We start from the raw sequence: 13,921 nt of genomic DNA on the forward strand, positions 1-13,921 counted from the left end.
CTTGCATTTGCCATCCCTAAACCATTTTGCTCAGTAATTTGAGAGCAAAAACATTGGTTTGAGGGACATTGTAAGATAGAGAACCATGGGACCCACCTTGGGAAGCTGAGTTATACTTCATGACTCCATAGCTTGCACCAAGAAGGCCTGTGTGTGTGTGTGGACAAGTCTTTTTGGAACATTTTTTCACATATTGAGTTCTATCGACCCACTTTTCCCGCATACACATACAAAATACCGGTTCAAGCAAAATGCCGGTTGCCGATTTGACAAAATTGAAGACTGGGAAATATGTGTTCTTCCACTTTGGTCCTTCGTACCACTCGAGATCCTCGAACCGCTTGGGGTCTACATACCGCTTCAGATCGGTAAACACTTTCTGCAAAACACCAATAGTCTAAGGACTATAATGCATCATACCGGTTGGAACAATTGCCGGTTGAGCATAACTCATACATACAAAAATGATCTCAATGCAAGTGTGTGTCCATCAATGACAATCACAACATAATCATAAAAAATGCCAACACCTTTCACACTCAACTGGAGAGTTAAACCCCTCTACCACAAGATCTTCAATCCCCACACTACACATATTAGGATAAATGATTTTGTAGGGATTCCCAACCCTATTCCTTACTTGAGAGATTTGACACTTACCAGTTTGGTGTTTTACAAACAAACTGCACTTTTAGGCCTAACCGGAGACCTAATTCTAGTAGCCCTGTCAGTGGGGTATTCTACATTTATCTACTAAACTTCCTTAAGCTTCTAGGTAGAATACTTTTGTTTTGCCTCATTAAGCTTCTCAAATAAAATGCAACCGGGTGACCTTCTTGGCTCAAAATGGACCATATAGCCAACTTTCTGCCATTACACTCCACAATGAAGAGATGATTGAAATCAGGGAGCCTAAGGTAAGGCGTTCTGCTACCTTTTGTTTTAACAACTCAAACCCCTTGTCTGCTACACTAGTCCACTTAAACTGATATTTTATCCAACTTTTGATGGTGTTCAAGATAGGTGCACACACATGGCTAAATCCTCTAATAAATTTCCTATAAAAAAGAAGCCAAACCATGGAAACTTCTTACATCTCCTATTGACTTAGGAGTTGGCCAATTCATTATTGCTTCCACTTTTGATGGATCCATTTTTAAACAACCTTGAGAAACTACAAAACCAAGATACACCAATTCATTTTTGAAAAACTCACATTTAGCCAAGTTGATCATCAACTTTTCTTGATGTAGCTTCCTCAAAACTTGATTCAGATGTTTGATATGCTCCTCGCTTGACTTGCTAAAAATTAGAATGTCATCAAGATAAACAATGACAAATTTACCAATGAACTTTGCAAGAACCTCATTCATGAGTCTCATGAAGGTGCTAGGTTCATTTGTGAGCCCAAAGGGCATCACCAACCATTCATATAGCCCGTCATTTTTTTTAAAGGTTGCCTTCCATTCATCACCAGGTCTGATCCTAATTGTATGATAACCTGATTTCAAATCCAATTTAGAGAAGTAGCAAGCTCCACCTAGGTAGTCCATTAGATACTCAATCCTTGGCATTGGAAATCGGTATCTAATTATGATTTTGTTTATGGCCCTTGAATCAATGCACATCCTCCACTTGCCATCTTTCTTAGGTGCCAAAACAGTAGGCACTGTACATGGACTTAAACTCTTCTTTATCAACCCCTTATCTAGATATTCCTACACTTTCTTTTTGCTATTTCCTCATTTTGAGTAGGTGTCATTTTGTAAGCAACTTTGTTTGGAAAAGTTGAACCAGGTATGAGGTCTATCTGATGGTTAAAATCTCTCAAAGGGAGTAAGGCATATGGAATCTCATTGAAAACTATGTCTTTGTACCGGTCTAACAAGGTCTGCACTTCTTGAGGTATCACTAGTTTGGTTTCAGTCTTTGTCTCTTCTTTGGGTTTCACTATAAGAGCACATCCTTGGTTCCCTTCATGCTTCAACAATTTCAAGAACTCTTTCCCACCAAGCAACATAACACTTGATCCAACACATATTTCTTCACCCTAATCAATCAAGGGATCCATTTGAAACTTTCTACCCTCCTTGGTGATAACATAGGAATTCTTCTCCCCATCATGTATGGCTTTGTGTGAGATTTTTCCAAGATCAAGGGCACAATGAAAAGTATAAAGAGAGATAATAGAATGACAAGAACAAACTATATTCTCATCAATATACAAGTGATCAACTGGATTCACCAATACAATGAATATGAGCCTGCTTATATAGGCAAGGCCATATGGACATACAAGCACACGATCATGACATGTGGCTCAATGAGAAACAAGGGTAGGTAAGAAAAAGTAGGGGTAGGTAGGAGAAATAATATAATATTCCACAAGTGGTGGATGATCCATCGAATGTGGAGTGTAACAACAAGATAAGACCACAAAAGGTGGAATTTCTCCTACAAGCTATGTCCCTATGTGCACACTTCCCTAAGTGTCTCATATCCAAACTACGATGAGATGCATTATCCTAAGTTAACTTAAGCAAAGTGTAATAATATCCATGATGAATATTTATTTACACCAACACTCCCTGTTAAGTGCAACTTACGGGAATGAAGACTCAAGTCAACAATGCAAGATGGGTCTTGACTACGAGGCCATGATAGGTACCAATGTACAATATGCAAATGTAAGCAAAAATATGCAATGCAATCTCTCACAAACAGAGAAAGGGAGAAAACCCAGTGGGAAAAAAACTCCCCCCCAAAAGAGAGATGAATGTACAAAAGACTCTCAAAGAAGAAGGACAAAACCTCAAAGAGGAAAAAGTCCCCCCCATAAGAGAGGAAGGAGAACTCATATGACCCCCCCTAATGAGACATCCCACACCCCCAAGAGAGATCGCAATTTCTGGAACTTACTCTCGGTGAAAGGTTTGGTGAATATGTCTGCAACCTGCTCTGCTGTAGGACAATACTGCAAATCAATGACCTGCTCCTGAATCAACTCTTGGATTTAGTGCATATGGATCTCGATGTGTTGGTCCATTGATGTTGGACCAAGTTCTTTGAGATTGCAATGGCACTCTGATTTTCACAATGTAGAACTATCGACTGTGGAGTGGTGAACCCAAACTCTATGAGAGTCTGCTGAAGCCAAATGGTCTCAGTCACTGCGTTAAAAACTCCTCGATACTCAACCTCAGTTGAAGAGAGAGAAAGAGCATGTTGCTTCTTTCTCTGCCAATAAACGGGGCCTGAACCAAGGTGAAAGATATAACCTGAAGTAGACTTATGATCATCAAAATTGCTAGCCCAATTGGAGTCTGTGTAACCAACCAAGCGAAGTCCTACGACTACTGCATAGTGAATCCCATAGTGATGTGTACCCTGGATGTAATGAAGGATGCATTTAGCGGCTTTCCAATGAAGCTTATGTGGTTCCTTCATGAAGCAGGAAACAATGCCAACCGCAAATGAAATATCAGGGCATGTGTGAGTCAAGTAGATGAGACTACCCACAAGATGATGATACAATGTGGAATCAACTGGTGGAGAAGAGCACTGAGCCTCAAGCTTGACTCCAGAAAGAAAGGGAGTCGGTGTAGGCTTACAATCAGCCATATGGAAGTGTGCAAGTAGATCAAAAGCATACTTGGGCTGTGATAGTGTAGTCCCAGAAGTGACTGTGAAATATCTATCCCGAGAAAGTAGTACAAAAGACCCGAGTCAGTCATAGCAAATCTGCCATGCAAAGCAGATTTGACCCTGCTAATGATGCGATGCTCCCTGTAATGATCAAATCATCAACATAGAGCACAAGTATCAAGTGAGAGTCATCCTGCCGCAAAATATAGACATTCGGATCAGAATGACACCTGGTGAACGCTGCTGAGAGAAGAAAGGAATCTATCTTGGCGTACCAAGCCCTGGGGGCCTGCTTAAGGCCATAGAGAGATTTCCTTAGTCTGCAAACCAAGGAAGAATATTGGATGAAACACTGTGAGTGCTCCATGTAAATCTCCTCATCAAGATCCCCATGAAGAAAAGCACTCTTCACATCCATCTGATGTACAACCCAACCATGAGCTACAACAATAGCAAGTGTCAAGCGAATGGAGTTCATCTTGGCTATGGTGCAAAGGTCCTAGTATAGTCAACACCTGGAACTTGAGAGAAACCTTTCGCAACAAGTCAAGCCTTATACTTATCCACACTACCATCCGTTGCAAACTTGGTCCGATAGATCCACTTATATCGAACCATCTTTCTCCCCTTAGGGAGAGGAACTAACTCCCATGTGTTGTTCCTCATCAAGGAACTATACTCTTCCTCCATACCGTGGTCCCACTTAGGAACCCTCGATGCTTCTCAAAATGTCTGTGGATCGGAAGCGGTAGTAATGAATACATGTGGAAGGTTTGATGTTGTGATAGAGTTCTCAGTGTATCTAAAGGATCCCCAACAAGAGAACCCATTGACTCAAGTGTCTGTTGAGCCCAATGAGGTCTTGGTGGAGGTTGAGAATGAGGATCCTCAACTGCAAGTGGACCCAGCGAAGGTGTAACGCTGTGAGTCGGGGTTGAAGGAGTCTCATCATCTGAATCACTGGCATCATTACCCATAATAGAGGAAGGTGAAGGAGGTAGAGAGGCTAAGCTAGGAGAGCTTTCCTCAAAATGAATACTCCTCTCAATGAACACCTCATGTGTCTTAGGATCCATCAATCTATATGCCTTAGCACCCTCATTATATCCAACAAATATGCAAGGCCGACTCTGAGGTTCTAATGACTCGCGTTTCTGTGGAGGTGTGTGAGCCCATGTTGGACACCCAAAGACTCTGAAATGTCTCACAATCAGTTTCCTACTAGCCCAAGCGTCAAAAGGAGTAATACCTTGTAAAGCTTTGTGAGGAACCCGATTTTGGATGTGTGTGGCACAATTGATAGCCTCTGCCCAAAAGGCGGGATCAAGAGAACATGCATGTATCATACAACTAGCCATTTATTTGAGAGTTCTATTCTTGCACTCTTCAACTTTGTTCTACTGTGGAGTGTATGCAACAAAATGTTGAAGATCAATCCCCTCAAATGTACAAAAATCCTCAAGTCTTTTGTTCACATATTCCCTTCCATTATTTGTGTGAAGAATCTTGACCACTTTCCTGGATTGCTTCTCCACACAAGTCTTGAAGTCCTGAAATCTATCAAATACTTCACTCTTATGAATAAGAAAGTAGACCCAAGTGAAGCGGGAGTAGTCATCAATGAAGGTGAGGACATAGCAGGCCTTGCTAAATGAAGGTGTTGGAAATGGACCTGCTACATCGCTGTGAACAAGTTGAAGAACTTCCAAAGCTCTCCAAGCTTTCCCTTTATCAAACTTCTCTTTGGGATGCTTGCCCATGGAACAACTTGAACATACACCTTCTAAAAAACTGATTCAAGGTAGACCTGTGACCATGTCTTTAGTGCTTAGCTACTGAAGATAGCGGTAGTTGAGGTGACCAAACTGCTCATGCCATAGCTTACTTTCTGAATTTGAATGAGTAAGCAAGGCCCTAGAAGGTGAACTTGACACAAAGTGGGAGAATGAATAAAGCCTTGAGTTGTCATTGACTTGTCCCATTGCTACCAAGGCATCATCATCAAGTTCCTTTACCACAACTGAATCTGGTGTAAACTCAACCTTTTTCCCATTTCCATAGTGAGTGATTTGGTAGATAGAGAGAAGGTTGGTAGATAAGTTAGGAACATAGAGAACATTCTCAAATGTTCCATCATCCATGTCAACTGAACCTTTCCCTTCAACCTCAACTTGTGTATCATCACCTATGTAAATGTGAGGTACCTTTGATGGCTCCAATGAAGAAAACTACTCCTTTGTAGAACCCATGTGATAAGAGGCACCCGAGTCAAGTATCCACTGCTGTGAAGAACCTGTTGTAGCCACAAATGCTTTCGCTTTTCCCTTAGATTGTGAGGAAGAGGAAGGAGATGAATCCTTCTTTGTGTAGGCAGATGGCAAGTTGATGTTATTTTTCTTAAGAAGATTTGTCAACTCATCAACTTGCTTGGTGTGGCATCGATGCTCATCATGACCATACTTCTTGCAATAAGCACAAGTTGGTTTATCCCTCTTAGGTGGAGTCCCCTCTTGGAAGAGGATGAAAAATCACCTTGTGATGGAGAGGAGGATTGTCCTTTTTCCTGTTGTGGCTTTGACTTAGATTTCTTGTTGTTGTTGTTGGAATCTTTGCCTTGACTCCCTTGACTTCCTTGATTAGCCACCAAAGCCTTGGACTTTGAAGACTTGAGAAGTCCCATGTTCAACAACTTAGATTATTCCAATAGGAACATTTCTATGAAAGCATCAAATGAAGGAATAATGTAGGAACTCCCCACTATCAAACGATGAGTTTGGAAGCTTGAAACAAATGCTGCATATTCTGGTGCAAGCTTGTCCAACAAGTTGAATATCAACTGAGCATCCTTTTTGTCAATTCCACAATCCTTAAGATTTGCTCTTAGCTCATTTGCTTTGGAGACATAATCTTGGATTGTATCAAAATTCTTGGTATCCAAGTTGGTGAGCTCATTGTCAATCTTGTAACCTTGATTTCATCAACTTGACCATACAATTTCTGAAACATATCCCAAGCCTCTTTGATTGTAGTACACTTCTCAATGTGAAAAATGAGGTCATCTTATACATACTTACGCAGAGTTCCAAGAGCCATGCAATTCTTAGTGAGCCATTCTAATTGAGCATGAGGATCAGCCTTAGGATTAGGTGGCGTTGATATTGTTCCATCTATGTAATGTGTGAGACCTTTTTCCATTAATTTGCTCCATACTTTAATTTTCTATGATGCATAATTATTTGGAGTTAAAGGTGGAAATTTATGAGGACTCATTGCAAAAAAAATAATGAAAGAGCACAAGGAAAGATAGGCACAATCACACAAGACACCCCCCCAAATTCACTCAATCAAAGAACCCCCCCCCAAAATGATGATTTGACACTTTATACTTAGTGCGTGTACAATGGGCCACTTGCAAAAAATGCCAAAGTGGACTTCTGATTTCAACTTTACAACTGCTTCAATGAGGCCAAAGGAGACTCAAACTAATAATGCAAGAGATCTAAACTAAGATCCAAGCAAATTACAAGTACCAAATAGGCCAAAAAGGATCAATATCAAAAAGTACACTATACACTCAAAATCTCTGAAAAATGATCATATATTATGAAAGTAGATGAAAAACTATGCACTTTCAAAAAAAACGGCAAAGGAGGTCGTACGAGCTCAAACGAAGCCTTTGAAGTTACAAAATTGAGGATTGGATAGGTATAGCTGAGAGAATCCAAACATTCCAAAAATCCTGTCCACCAAAATCATAAAATAACCACACAATTGCAAAGAGCAAAAAAAATTAGCACAAATAAAAAAAAATTTCACCCAAAAAAGAGCAAAATTGAGCAAGTTATGAGCCTCCAAAGTTGACCCAAAAATCCAAACTACTTAACAGAGAGGGGTCTAAATTTTTTCAAAAACATGTTGACTGAGTGCTGACTGGGCAGAAGGTACGGACACCCCCCCCACCCACCCCCCCCCCCAAACTAAAAAATTCAATCAAAAAAAAGATTTTCAAATGGAAATTATTTTTCAAATTTTTTTTGAAAAATCCAAAAAATTCGTATCATACCACTCGAATTGGGCAAAAAATTTCTCCAACACCCAAAATTTGACTTTCGCCAAAATAGGGCGAGTTTATACTCGATTTTTATGGAAATGGCCTTCCGGACACAATGGTGAGGTCGAAAATGCTCTAGGATGCCTTCAAAACATGCAGTACCTCAAATACAAAAATTTAAGCCTTCCAAAAATGTCTCCCAAAACCAATCAATGAAGCCCCAATAGCTCTGATACCATGTGAGATTTTTCCAAGATCAAGGGCATAATGAAAAGGATAAAGAGAGACAATAGAATGACAATAACAAATTGTATTCTCATCAATATACAAATGATCAACTGGATTCACCAATACAATGAATATGAGCATGCTTATATAGGCAAGGCCATTTGGATATACGAGCACACAATCATGACATGTGGCTAAATGAGAAACAAGTGTAGGTAAGAAAATGTAGGGGTAGGTAGGAGAAATAATATGATATTCCGCAAGAGGTGGATGATCCACCGAATGTGGAGTGTAACAATAAGATAAGACCACAAAAGGTGGAATTCCTTCTACAAGCTATGTCCCTATGTGCACACTTCCCTAAGTGTCTCATATCCAAACTACGATGAGATGCATTATCCTAAGTTAACTTAAGTAAAGTGTAATAATATCCATGATGAATATTTATTTACACCAACACTTTGACATCATACTGCCAAGGTCATCCTAATATCAAGTGACATGAATCCATGGGTAATATGTCACATAACACTCTATCCTTGTAATCTCCTATTTCAAAATATACCCAAGTTTTCTCATCTACAAGCACATGCTAAACCTTACTCAACCAAGATACCTTATAGGGGGTGGTATGTGGCAACCTTCTCAATTTTAGTTTGTCTACCATCTCAACTGCTACAATGTTCTCAGTAGACCCTGAATCTATTACAACTTTACAAATCTTACCATGAGATTTGCAAGTGGTTTTGAAAAGTGTCTTCCTCTGTGTAGGTTATTTGGAGTGTGGTACCTTCAAAAAGGTCCTTCTTAGCATTAGGTTCTCTCCATCTAGGACTGGTCCTGCCTTGCTGATTGGTGAGGTAACACTTTGACAATCCTCTTCTTGCACCAACTGAGTTCTTTTGTCTCCCACGTGAGAGATTGAAGTCTTTCAGAACACTGACTCATGGTATGCCCCACTTGATGACACTGGTAGCATTTGCTAGTGAAGATTGTGGTTCCTCTTCTCGAATTGTCAAATCTACCTCTATAGCTATTTCTTCCTCTAGAGTTGCCTCTAAACTATCCTCCTTTGTTAGGATTTTCACCACCGTTCTCTGATTGATTTCTTTCTTCATTCTTGTTGGGTTTATAACCCCTTCCAAAGGTTCCTCTTCCTCTGTAACCACTTCCCGAATTGCCAAATCTATCTCTATAGCTATTTCTTCCTCTAGAGTTGCCTCTAAATTGTCCTCCTTTGTTAGGATTATCACCACCGTTCTCTGATTGATTGCTTTCTTCATTCTTGTTGGGATTATAGCCCCTTCGAAAGGTGCCTCTTCCTCTGTAACCTCTGCCACCTCCGCCCCTTTGATTATGTTCATCTTTCCTTTTGATCTTATCTTCTTCTCTCAAGGCTAACTGAAAGCATTTATGGACTATGTCAAGTGTTATCATGCTAATCTCATCTTGAATGTTTTTTCTAAGGCCATTTAAGTACCTTGCAACCTTATCCACTTCTTCCTCTTGCTTCCTAGCTCTTAGGGTAAGTTTGTTGAACTCCTCTATATAGGTACTCACATCCATTTCTTGTTGTTTCAAATTCTACAACTTCTTGTGCATCTGCACCTCATAATCTATAGGTAGGAACTGAGTTTTAATCCTTATCTTCATTCTCTCCCAAGAGATGATCTTCTTCCCAGATTGTTCTCTTTCTTCTTTCATCATGTTCCACCACACTAGGGTTGATACCTTCAATCTTGACTTGGCCAAATTGACCCTCTTTTCTTCTGCAACTTCCTTGTATTCAAAATGATTGTTCAAGGCTTCTATCCAATCTAATAACTCTTCTCCATTTAGGCTTCCATTTTAGATAGGTAAACCTTCTATGTTGTCTTTATTGAGTGACTTGAGGGCATCCAAGAAGATCTGCTGATCTTTGTCCAACTCCTTCTTTTCTATTATGACTCCTATCACATTTGCATCTTCATCATCAATTTTAGCACCCCATTCAGTGACCTTGCCCTTGCCTTTCTTGGTTTCTTGCTCCTAGGATTCACTAAGCATGTCTTGGACCAACTTCTTGATGGCCTCTTGGCTCATTGTCTTTGGTGGCATGCTGCTGGCTCCGGACTCTACCTCTAGGTCTAACATACACCACTTTGTTTAATCAATTGGCTCTGATACCAATCTGATGTAGAGTTGTCTCTCACTGATTTGTGCTACCTTGTCTAGGTATCTCCTCCAAGCCACACAAGAACCATCCAAAGATTCTACACCTCACACCCTCCAAGGGTCTGCAATACTTACCCTCTCTGACCTTCACAAGGTCTTTAGGCTAGAATAAGCACTTGTTGTTTTGTGAGTTCCATTTTCTTGGTTAGGAGACCTTGTTTTCCCACTCCCTTTCACACTCAACCAGAGAGTTCAACCCCTCTACCAAAGGATCTTCATTCCCCACATGACACACATTAGGATGAATGATTTTGGAAGGATTCCCAACCCTATTCCATACTCTGGAGCTTTGACACTTACAGTGTGTGTTTGGCATTATAACAGACAATGGGAGATTGTTGGCATTTCAATAAGGATATTGAGAAGGTTGTTGATGATTATGGATATAACTGATTAAGGATGTTTACTGTCTTAATATTATTATTTTGTCATTGATGTCAAGAAATTGATTTTCTAATTCAGTATGATGTTGCCATATCTTGAGAAGTAAGATTTGATGAGTATAAAGATGTCGGTAAAAGACACAGAAAGAATATGATGAATAAGGGGATGAATAAGGTATTCAATGGGCAACTATTACCGAGTCAGACAATGATGAGATCATGATGTTTAGATTGTTTTAACATCATACATATGTTGTAAATTGTAAGGTTAATACTATACTATGTTACCGAGCAAAGAACCTAGTTGGTAAACCCTAAGGAACCTAGTCGATACACCCTAAGGTTATCGCTATCGGTTAATGAAGGCGGAATGTCTATCGAGTGAAGTTTAGTATTTACTGAGTTGTTACCAAGTTGTAACCGAGCTATAAAAGAATACATTAAATGGTTACATGCGTTATTTAATGAAGGAAGCTGATGAGCTGGAACTGATTAAATGATTGGTATGTCGTGCATGAAGTTTGTTAAAGAATCTATGGCAAAGGAAAATCGACATGAAGATCTACAATGCAGATTGAACCACATTACCCTAGCACAAGTTCCAAGAAATGTATGCAAGTTCCAAGGCAGGGTAAAATGTTTTTCAGATCGAAGGTTACATTGAACCTGGACAAGTTTGAAGATCTGATGGCTATGATTGATCATGGGAAGTGTGATCAAGGAGATTAAGCGGTTGGCGAATTGTTTATAAATAGGGAGCTGTTGATAAACAATGCATGCGGGCAAATGTATGCACAGAGACGCTACATAGTGATTACCGAGCACAGAAGCTTGAAGACCTGTTTGAATAACAATGTATAGAAGCCCAACAGATGGACAAGATTAGTTCTATGTCTAGATTGTATTAAGCAAATAAGAATATGTTTTAGCATTTTAGATGTGAAGTTGCAGATAGATTTTTATTACTGTTATTTTGTGAAAGTGACAGAAAATCTCTTAACCGAGTGGACTTAACAGTCTTATTTGTAAAACCCTCTAGCAAGGTGACATTCTGATTGAGTGTTTGAAATCCTTTAACAAGGTAACTTCTAACAAGGTGAAGATCTTAACAGATCTAAGGGAAATCCCTAAACCAGGTCACATCTAGCAATGTGTTTGTAATCTTTAATAGGATTTGCTTTTAACCGAGCATACTCTAGAAGAGTATATTTCTTAGTGGGTCCGAAATCCCATAGTGGTTTTTCCCTATTTGGGTTTCCACGTTAAATCTGGTGTTGAGTGATATGATGTTTATATGCTTTTGAGTTTGCATGTTTAGTAGTTTTGGTTATATTACTGAAGTATATGTTACCGAGGTTGAATCTGATGTTTTTATGAAAGATTAAATTTGTATGATTCACCCCCCCCTCTCATCTTATTAGCTTAGCATTTGTACTTATCTTTAAGTATCATAACTATCAATTGGTATCAGAGTTTTGGTCCGGAAGAAAAGTTTAAAGGTACTTGAGGCAAAGATCCAAAGATGTATAAGAGGGATGCACCGAAGCTGAACAAGTCAAGTTTCTCTACATGGCAAAAAAGGATGAAGCTGCACCTATCAGGAGTTGGAGAATATGTTGTATATTATCTGGAGAATGATTTCATCACACCGAGCACCTATCCATTGACTATGGAATCAATAAAGGCAAAGCAAGAACATATCCAAGAAATGATTGAAATAACATCTACATTGACCGACTCAGAGTTTAATGATCTAGAAGGCTGCAATGATGCAAAGGCAATGTGGGATAAGCTCATATCAATGTATGAAGGAGATGAACATGTTCAAAGAGAAAAAGTAGACAGTCTAAGAGGACAAATTGAATCTATAAGGATGAATGAAGGTGAGAACATAACCCAGTACAGTACAAGACTAAAGGAGATCGTCAATCAAATCAAAGGAGCAGGTGGAACTATTGAAGAAAAGGATATAATAAGTAAGTTGTTAAGAACCCTTCTACCAGCTTATGCAATCCGAGTCTCTGCAATCAATGAATTGAGGTCTGTACCTAATATGCCAGTGTCTTTAGATGCTACTATTGGTAAGCTACATGCATTTGAGTTAAGTAACTTTGATAACAGTGGATCTTCGGTAAATAAAGTTGAATCTGCATTTAGTTCTTTTCATCTTGATGAATCTAATGATTACAATGAAAGAAAGTACAAGTACTCCTAAGGAGATCACAATGGAGCAAGTGAAAGATTTCGTAAGAACATGGAAGAAGTGCACAAACTGTATGAGGAAATCAGAAAGCAGGAAGAGTTTGAAGCACTATTAGCCAGAAGGTTACCGAGAGGCAAAGGTAAGTATAAAGGAAAACTACCTTTGAAATATTTCAATTGTGATAAAATAGGACATATGGCTTCTAACTGTCCTGACAAAGATTCTACTGAAAAGAGAGATTACCGAGATGCCAGACAGAAAGACAATCATAATAGAGGACACCGAGACTTCAGAAGAAGAGATAGAAAGACATGCTTAATAGCCGATGAGGAATCCAATGATGATAAATCAGATGAAACTGATACAGAGGAAGTAGTTTATGTGGCTATCAAAGATGGATCAGATGAAGAAAGGTATGAAGAAAAAGCCCTAATATATCACATAAATACTAAAGATTCTTGGATCATAGATAGTGGATGCTCACATCATATGACAGGTGATAAACACAAGTTTGTTATGTTAGAAGATTATGATGGAGGCTATGTAAGATTTGGTAATGATGCACCATGTTCAGTAAGAGGTAAAGGATCTATAACACTTCTTGACAATGCAAGATGCAATGATGTTTATTGGGTTGAAGGTTTGAAATACAATTTGTTGAGTGTAGCACAACTAAACAATACAGGTTACCGAATAGAATTTCAGAAAGGAATTGTCAAAGTTCATGACAAGCATGGAAAGTTAGCTGCTACTAGGACACAAACAAAAGGTAATACATTTCACCTTGACTCAACTCGGAACAAGTGTCTGTATGCAAAGATAGATGATACCTGGTTATGGCATAAAAGGTTTTGTCATGTAAATTTTGATAATCTGATCAAAATAAGTAAGAAGCACAGAGTAAGAGGTCTATTGAGTCTTGAAAAACCTGAGAATGGTATGTGCTGAGGATGCTAGATGGGTAAAATGACAAGATCAAGCTTTACAAGTAAGTCTTACACCTCTAAGGGGATTTTAGATCCTGTGCATACTGATCTTTGTGGTCCTATGAAAGTTCAAAGTTATTATGGTGACAAATATTTCATATTATTTGTGGATGATAACTCAAGGATGATGTCAGTAATGTTTTTAAAAGAAAAATTGGAAGCTTTTCAAATGTTTAAATGGTACAAGGCAAGAGTTGAAAATGAAACAGGA

This window comes from Cryptomeria japonica, chromosome 2 (assembly GCF_030272615.1).
Source record: "Cryptomeria japonica chromosome 2, Sugi_1.0, whole genome shotgun sequence".
Classification (NCBI taxonomy): Eukaryota; Viridiplantae; Streptophyta; class Pinopsida; order Cupressales; family Cupressaceae; genus Cryptomeria; species Cryptomeria japonica.